Genomic DNA, 9,382 nt, shown 5'->3' with positions numbered 1-9,382 from the left:
CACAGAACACAAAGTGAGGTGAGTAAGGAGGTAAGGAGAATCCGAGGAGAATAGATGAGGGAGAACATTACCTAAATACATTTATTATGTACAATTTTCAACTAAGCCAGGTGGTAGTGGCACACTTGGAAGGCAGAGGCAGCCAGGTCTGCAAAGCAAGTTCCAAGACAGCAAAGGCTCCACAGAGAAACCCTGTTTTAAAAGCAAAAATAAATTTTTTTCAATTAAAGAAAAAAAAGAATTCGGCTAAGTGACATAGGTAGTTTGAACAGAAGTTTATATAGCAAAGGGAGGTGAAGCACACATTCCAAATGAAGGTTAAAGTGGTCTTCCCCAAGGCAGTGGTCAGCCAGGTAGATTCTGGACGATGGATTTTAAGGAAGGTTTTATGAATATTTATGAAGTGGGTGATGTATTTATGGAGTTAGGTGAGCCCCCTTCCAAAATATGATGAGCCATATCTTTCTTTTAGAGTTTTTCTTCCCATGATCCCCCCAGAAAGTGTGTGTGTGTGTGTTCGTGTGTGTATACCACAATGCAAGGGATGCTATAATGACATCAGAACTTTTGAAGATATAGACCTTTGGTGGAGCACAAGTCTGGATTCTCAGAAGTTTCCATTTCTGATATAATGGGAATAACTTATCTTTAAGAAGGTTCAATCACAAAAGGCCATTGTGTTAGGGTTTTATTGCTTTGAAGAGACACTATGGCCGAGGCAACTTTTCTAAGCTTGTTTGGTGCTGGCTTATGGTTTCAGAGGTTTAGTCCATTATCATCATGCCAGGAAGCACGGCAGTATGCAGGCAGACATTGGTGCTGGAGGAGCTGAGAGTTATCCATCATGATTCACAGGCAGCAGGAGACTGCGTGCCACACGTCCATCCCTCTGTCCTTATCGTCTTTCTTCCTACTTCCCCCTTCTTTTTTTATTCCTTTCTTCCTTCATTCCTATTTTCCTTCCTTTCCTCCTTCCTTGAACTAACAGTAGCTCATTGGACTGCAAAGATTTAAAATAAGTCTTGGCTACATGTAAGCATAAAAAGTGGTCATGTGCTGAGTACAAACACCTGAGCAGGGATATAAAGGCCCAGGCTCAGGAGGCTCCACATCTGCACACTTCCTCTCCACCTGCTCCTCTGACCTACTCCATCCTCAACCAAACACCAGAACCATGACCTGCTGTGGCTGTTCAGGAGGCTGTGGCTCCAGCTGTGGGGGCTGTGGCTCCAGCTGTGGGGGCTGTGGCTCCTGCTGCTGCAAGCCTGTGTGCTGCTGCAAGCCTGTGTGCTGCTGTGTGCCAGCCTGTTCCTGCTCCAGCTGTGGAGGCTGCAAGGGAGGCTGTGGCTCCTGTGGGGGCTGCAAGGGTGGCTGTGGTTCCTGTGGTGGCTGTGGTTCCTGTGGGGGCTGCAAGGGAGGCTGTGGTTCCTGTGGGGGCTGTGGCTCCTGTGGAGGCTGTAAGGGAGGCTGTGGCTCCTGTGGGGGTTGCAAGGGAGGCTGTGGCTCCTGTGGAGGCTGTGGTTCCTGTGGGGGCTGCAAGGGAGGCTGTGGCTCCTGTGGGGGTTGCAAGGGAGGCTGTGGCTCCTGTGGAGGCTGTGGTTCCTGTGGGGGCTGCAAGGGAGGCTGTGGCTCCTGTGGGGGTTGCAAGGGAGGCTGTGGCTCCTGTGGGGGTTGCAAGGGAGGCTGTGGCTCCTGTGGAGGCTGTGGTTCCTGTGGGGGCTGCAAGGGTGGCTGTTGCCAATCCAGCTGCTGCAAGCCCTGCTGCTGTCAATCCAGTTGCTGTAAACCATGCTGTTCTTCAGGTTGTGGGTCATGTTGCTGCCAGTCCAGCTGCTGTAAGCCCTGCTGCTGCCAGTCCAGCTGCTGTAAGCCCTGCTGCTGCCAGTCAAGCTGCTGTAAGCCCTGCTGCTGTCAGTCCAGCTGCTGTGCTCCTGTGTGCTGCCAGTGTAAGATCTGAGGTTCTGTCTACAAAACTCCTGAAAATCTGGACCTCAAGGATTAACCAAAACTGTCTCCTGACATCTGAAAAAACTCTGCATCCATTCTCTGAATTTTGCCAGGGTGGGGAGCCAATATGAGCACCAGCCTGCAGCCTTGAAGTCACGGGTCACCATGTCTTGGGTTTTCCCCATACTCCTAACCCCCCTTCTCTCCTACTTTCACCACTTGGCTTTTCAAGGATTCCAAGGCTCCAGTTCACTTGTTGGGGACATTCTGAGACTAGATGTCCTTTGAACAGAGGCTCTCACTGGCCCCTGCCACGCCAGCCCTCAACCTCATCCCCCTCCCAGCTGCCTGAGCCCTACTCCTTTGGAATTTAAGCTCCAGGGCATGGTGACACTGGAGACCTGTAAGTTAAGTCACAGGGAAGGGATTCTCCTGTTTCTCCCCTGCTTCTGTGACTGCGACTCTGTTTGTTAAATGCAGTACCTGAATCATTAAATAAATCATTAAATAAACCCACTGCATCCCTCTCAAGAGTTTGTATCATCATCTCGTGTTTTCAGTCTGTGTGCTTAGGATGCCATGTGATCTAGTGTTAACCCTCATGCCTCGCTCCCCATGGCCTCCATTTGCTAGGCTTTCAACACAGACTTCTGTAGAGCTGGTGATTTAAATGAAGAAATCAACACAAAGGTCTTCCTGGAGCTGTGTAGCCCAGTGTAGGCGACTGTGCAGCTCAAGTGAGGTTCTGGGCTTCATCCCAGAATCATGAAAAGAAAAGCAACAAAGCAAGCAAAACCAACACAGAAAGAAAAACAGGGAAAATACAAATAATCTTAGGATTGCGAAGGCCAGATGTCTGAAACTGAGATGTCGCAGGGCAGTAGCTGTAGCCTCTGTCTTCCTGTGTCCTCTGTTATTGGTTTGCCAACTCTGTCTTCTACGTGTGCTCTCTCGTCTTCTGTGTGCCTCTGTCATGGTCCCGTTTCTTGTAGTACAGCGTGTGCATCATGGCCTTGCTAGTCTGTTATGGCCTCATCATAACTTATTACATTTGTGAAGACCTTTCCCCCAGATAAAGTAATCTCTTTGGTGCTTCAGAACAGGGTCATGATTCGTCTGAGGTGTTCCTCCAGGTTCAGGGAATCACACCTTCCTACTTTCTACAAGGAAGACCATCTTTGTGCCTTTAAAATATAACATTATATCATCTGCAAGATAAATTGACTTCCTCCTTTCCAGCATGTAACACTTTTCTTTCTTTTTATTCTTGCTTTATTACTCTGGCTGAAACCTCAAGCCCTAAACTAAATGAAAGCAGAGAGAAGGAGGCTGGAGAGATGGCTCCTCGGTTAAGGGAACTTGTTGCTTTCCCAGAGAATCCAAGTTGGTTCCTAGCACACATGTAGGCTGGCTCACCTAGAACTCCAGCTCTCCATGGGATCTGACACTGGCCTCTGCACTAATGTGCACACATTTAGACATACATACTTACATAATAAAAGTAATAAAAATAATAAATATGTTAAAAGGTAATGAGAACCGATGTCCTTGTGTTTTCTTGATTTTTAAGGGAAATACTTTCCGTTTTTCTCCCATTAAGTGTAATGCTTGCCACAGGTTGTTATATACAGCCATTAGTGTGCTACAGTATGTTCCTTACAGGCCTGGTTTCACCTGCCTGAACAGAGTCATGGGTGTTCCCTCTTGCCTCCAGGATTTTATTAATTCCGAAGAAGTGTTAAACTTTGTCAAAGGCTTTTTTCTGTATCCACGGTCATGTTCACATGATTTCTGTCTCTGGTCCATTGATGTTTAGTGTTTGCTTGTGGACATTTTCCTTATCTCTTTTGTTTGTGGTCACAGAGTTTGGGGAGGGTATCTCCCCCTTCCCCATGGTATTAGTCAGAGTCTGCTTTAGAGGAATAGACAGAGAGAGTGAGTATATATTGAAAGGGGATTTATTAGGTTAGCTTACATGTTGTTTACTGGGTAGTGTAGCAATGGCTGTCTTCACACTGGGGAGAATGTATAACATTGGGTCCAGGATGGGACATTTGTAAGCCTTTCTCGTTGCTGGGACAAAATCCTGATCAAAGCAGCTTAAGGAAGGAAGAGTTCACCTTGGCTCACAGTTTGAAAGAGCAGTTCTTTGTGGCTGGGCAGGCACGGTGGCGGAGAAGGATGCTCCTTCTGCCTTTTTAGTCACCTTGGACCTAAGTGCCCTGGTTGCTGCTGTCCACTGTCAGGGTAGAGTTTTTTCCTCCTCCTCCTCCTCCTCCTCCTCCTCCTCCTCCTCCTCCTCCTCCTCCTCCTCCTCCTCCTCCTCCTCCTTCTCCTTTTCCTCCTCCTCTTCTTCCTCCTTCTCGTCCTCCTCCTTCCTCCTCTTTCCTCCTCCTTCCTCCTCCTTCCTCCTCCTTCCTCCTCCTTCCTCCTCCTTCCTCCTCTTTCCTCCTCCTTCCTCCTCCTTCCTCCTCCTTCCTCCTCTTTCCTCCTCCTCCTTCTTCTTTATTTATTTTTTTATTTTATGTATATGGGGTTTGTCTATAAGTATATATGTGAACCACATGAATTCAGTGCCTGAGGAAGCCAGAAGAGGGTTCAGATCCCCTGAAACCAGAATTACAGATAATCATGAGTTTGCCACATAGGTGCTGGGAATTGAACCTGGGGTCCTCTGGAAGAGCAGCCAGTACTCTCAACAGCTTAGCCATATCTCCAGGCTTTTCTTTCTTTTTTGAAAATGCTATTCATTTAGTTCATTTTTAAAATATAATATTTATTTTATTTAAGTTTTGAGAATTTTATACATGTATACAGTGCATTTGATCATATCTACCCTGTCTCCACTGTATTAATACCAGCATCCTGAGGCTGACACTATTGTAACAGTTTTTGTGTGGTGCCATGTGAAAGCTGAGGTAGGTGACCAGGGTACCCTTTATGCTTTGCTGTGACTAATATGAACCCACAGATCTCCAAAAAATGAAGCATTCAACCTGTAAGAAAGGAGTGGGAAGTTCAGAAGAGTTTCTGCTTCTGGGGGAGTTGATGTTTATAAGTTGCATGACAGTGGTAAGTGGCAATTAGAGTGCCGTTGGGGTTGGGTGTGGCAGCCGAGGTAATAGTTAGGTTAAAGTACCAGTTAGGCAATTAGTATATTAAATCCTAAGTGTATTTCAAAGGTTCAACCAATGGGCGTGGCTTCTGGTTGGACGTGGGCGGTGACAGTGAGGAGGCTGGCCTGAGCATTGGGAGGATGGAGCTATCCATTATCACCATGATGGAGCATTCCAGGAAAGAGCTAGTTCCAAGGCAGATCAATGGGTTGGCTCCAGGACCTAGGCCCACCCATGGGTCCCTCTTTCTCACCATGTAACCTCAGCTTTCTGTCTATATTTCACCCACACAGGTCTTGGTGCCTGCTAGTCATTGTCACATATACCATGTGACATGTGTCCCACTAAACATGTGGCCTAGAAGAAGGCCAGGAGATGAGGCCACTGGTAGTCAAGAAGAAATCTGGAGGCCTGAGCTGCCACTATCCCTTCACTTTAGGAGTCTGTATTTTGTCTTGCAGCAGAAACATGCTGGGATTCTCTCTCAGGACTTGCTCCACAGCTGAGCTCCTCTAGACTGGGTAGCCACGAGGGTCTGATATTCCAGTTTGGATTACCCATCAGGATAGAAACCATTGTATCTCACAAATATTGTACATTTATCATGTATGGAATAGGCCTTCACTCAGCAGCTCATCCATGTACCAATAGCAGTTCTCCTTGCAGACACACACATGGTGCATTCAATGATGGGCACACACACACACACGTATATGCATACACACACATGTATACATATATATGATGCACACACATGGCATACCACACATACATGGTGCACTCACAGGCAGACACACACATGCATACACACATGCATACACATGGATGCACATGTGCATACACATGCACACACACATACACACACACACACACACACACACATGCATGCACACACACTTCAAAACACAGAGGATTGCATGATATCAGTGAAAGTGGCCCCTCCTTTTTTGTACAAGGCTTCTCTCACCACCAGGCATCCAATCATTATGCAGAGGATGATTCCCACACAAAAACCGGTGGAGCCCACTTTTATGACATTTACCTGTGTTCATGCTCAGCTCACCCTAGAGGTCCTACACTTGTCATCCAGGGCATTTCTCTTGTCCTACATGTGTCCATTTCTCATGTCTTACATGGTATTGGCTTTGGCAGAGTTCAGCCACTATTCTTTGGGTCACTTTCATGTCATGGAATCTTCTGTGCTTTGTGGGATGTGAAGCTTCCCTTTGAGAAATATCCGCACTCTGTTTGTGTGTGCTATGAGCATAGGGTATGTATCTAAGACAACAGAATCTACAGACATGATCGCACTTCAATGAAAGGAGTTTGGTTTTTCTTTGCTTTCTTCCTGTTCCAGTTTTACCTCTGTTGCTGCAATAAAATATTCTGGCAAAAAGACACTGCGGGTAAAAGAGGTTTATTTCAGCTTACAATTGCAGAAACTTATTGTGAGGAAGTCAAGGTAGAAACGTTAAATACCTAGCCACATCACGTGTACAGTCAAGAGCTTAGAGAAGGAATACATGCATACTAGCATGCTTGCTTGCTTGTGCTCAGCTCCATTTCTTAACTCTTATAGAGCACAGAACCCCTGCCTAGGGAATGGTGCTGCCCCCAGTGGGCTGGATCTTCCCACGTTAATGAACTTAATCAAGACAATCCCACACAGACATGCCCACATACTAACCCAATGTAGACAATTCCTCCTTGAGACTCCTCCCAGGTGGCTAACCATCACACTTTCCTTTTCCTCCACCCCTAAACTTTTCATGCAGAATCTGGACCCATCCTATTTTCAGTGGACCCAGAGCAGCAGCAGGCCTTTCTCCTCCAGAGGCTGTGGTGGTGTTTCTGATCTTGGTCTGAAGGTCTCAGGGTTTTCTGGGCTACAGGTACTTTTTCCTCCATGCTCCATGGAAGAAATCCTTCCCCATCAGTAAGTCAGATACCTATAAGAACAGCTAGTCAAAGGTAGCCAGTGTTCATTTCTGGGCTACTGGTTCCTCAGGAGTTTCTACTCTACCATGTAGGAGGAAGTTTCTGTTATCTGCAGGGAGTGGAGTACAGCCTTGTGCAGCATGGAGACAGACACTTAAAATGGGTTTGTTCAGGACTAGCAGGACAGTTCCTTTAGTGGAGCACCTGTCATGCACTTTGCAAGTACAAAGACTCTAGTTTCATCACCAGAATCCATATGAAATTCCAGGTAGAGTCTCAGGTCAGAGAAGACAGAGACAGCAGGATCTCTGGCCAGCCAGCCTAGTCTAGGCAGCAAGCCTCAGGCTAGTGAGAGACCCTGACTCAAAGGAGATGAACAAAGTTTCTGATTATGAGACCTGATGTTGTTCTCTGGACCCCACATATGTTCATATATTGTGTTGGATAGTTTTATGTCAACTTGATATAAGCTAAAGTCATCTGAGAGGAGGGAACCTCAATTAAGAAAGTACCTCCATAAGATCAGACTGTACACAAGTCTGTAAGGCATTTTTAAAATTAGTGATTAATTAATTGTGGGTAGTGATATCCCTTGGCTGTTGGTCTTAGGTCCTATAAGAAAGCAGGATGATCAAGCCACAGGGAGCAAGCCAGCAAGCCGCACCCCTCCATGGCTTCTGCATTAGCTCTTGCCTCCAGGTTCATGCCCTGTTAGAGTTCCTGTCATGAATTCCTTCAGCAAGGAGCAATGATATGGAAGTATAAACCAGATAAATCCTTTCATCCCCAAATTGCTTTAGTCATGGTAATAAAGATGAATTGGGTTCCTTTTGTCTTAAGTTTAATTCTCCTCTGCAGTTTTCCCAAATTTCCATTCATTTCCTACCTCTTTTCTTCTGCAAGTGAGATAATCCTTTGAGTTTCTGCCTCCTAACCCTTCACTAACTGCAGCTACAGCAGCCAGTACAGAGCAGGCATCATGTTTTACCAATTGGACCCCAGAAGTAAGAGGCTAATATTCCCTTGCTATTTGCCATGGAGCCAATAAACCAAAGTCACAATTTCTGTAATGAGAGGTTTCTGGGTCAACCCAAACAGACCAATTATGCCACCCAGTCTAGCTACCCCAGCGCTTTGGGGAAGATACACACACAGTGTGTCCTAGTTTTCTTTCTATTCCTATAAAAAACTTGAGGCTCAAAAGCAGCTTTGGGAGACAATAATTTATTTCACCTCACATTTCACAGTTCCATCAGGAAGGGGAATCAGGGCAGGGACTGGGAGGAAGGACTGAAGCAGAAGCCACTGAAGAATGCTTCTTACAGGCTTCGTCTACAAGGCTTGTTTGACTTGCATTTTTATACAACCAAGAATGATTTGTCCAGGGGAACACTGCCCATGGTTGGCAGGACCAGGTCTGTACATTTTGTGCTTTCCGTTTTTTAGGACACAGGCTCCTCAGAAGGAAGGGCTTCATGTCTCATAGCCTGCGGGCCTGTGAGGGATTTAGAGGCCAGCTGGGGGCCCAGCTGTCTTAGCCATTGGCATGCCAGTTCTCCCTTACAAGCTGCTCTGCATGTTAGAAAAGAAGTATGACTGCCACCTGCTGGAATCCAGATGAAAATGACCCACAAGAAGGACTTGGTAAGAGGGAACATGTGTGAGCACCCAGAGACCTGCAGGTCACCAACAAAACAAGTGAGAAAAATCATAGTCTTCAAAGAGAGTCATCAGGTGGGTCTGACAGCCTGGAACTGTCACAGCTTCAGGGCCTCTGTTGGCCTGAAAGTCTGGGGTCCCTCTGACCAAACAAGTAAGGTATAAATAGAGAGGAATCCCAAAAGAGAGAGGAGACAGGAAGAAGGAAATGCTAGCAGGAGAACTTGGCTGCTCCCAGCCCCACCATCAGTCAGGTGGAGTCCCACACAGATCTGCAGGAAGATGAGGAAACCATGGAGTGACAGTGAGGGACAGGATGAATGAATGAGGCATGCTTGCATTGGTCCATGTGATGCGTTTATTAGTTTGTGACTTTCAACCCAGGGTAAAGCAGAGGTGGCTCTTCCTTGGAACAAGTCCAAGGAAGTCTGAATGCTCACCTTATTGCAACAGGTGGGTGGGCTATGGTGAGGGCACCAGAGGTAGAGCGACTACAGAAGAGAATTTGTTAGCACACAGTGGAGAAGCAGATGGTTTCTTTGTTGGCACTAAAATCACATTTTGAGTTGAAGCTGTGGGAAGCAGGAGTGCTAAGGGAACATGCAGGATAATGAGGAACCTGGTGATAAAGTGAGGGCCACAGCTGAGGAAGGTGGGTCAGGGGGGGAGGGGTCAAGGTGAGAGTCTTAGATCTTGCATTGGGAACACATGGGGACATTGCA

Source organism: Apodemus sylvaticus, chromosome 1 (genome assembly GCF_947179515.1).
Source record: "Apodemus sylvaticus chromosome 1, mApoSyl1.1, whole genome shotgun sequence".
Lineage (NCBI taxonomy): Eukaryota > Metazoa > Chordata > Mammalia > Rodentia > Muridae > Apodemus > Apodemus sylvaticus.
Note: the sequence above shows the minus strand (reverse complement) of the source record.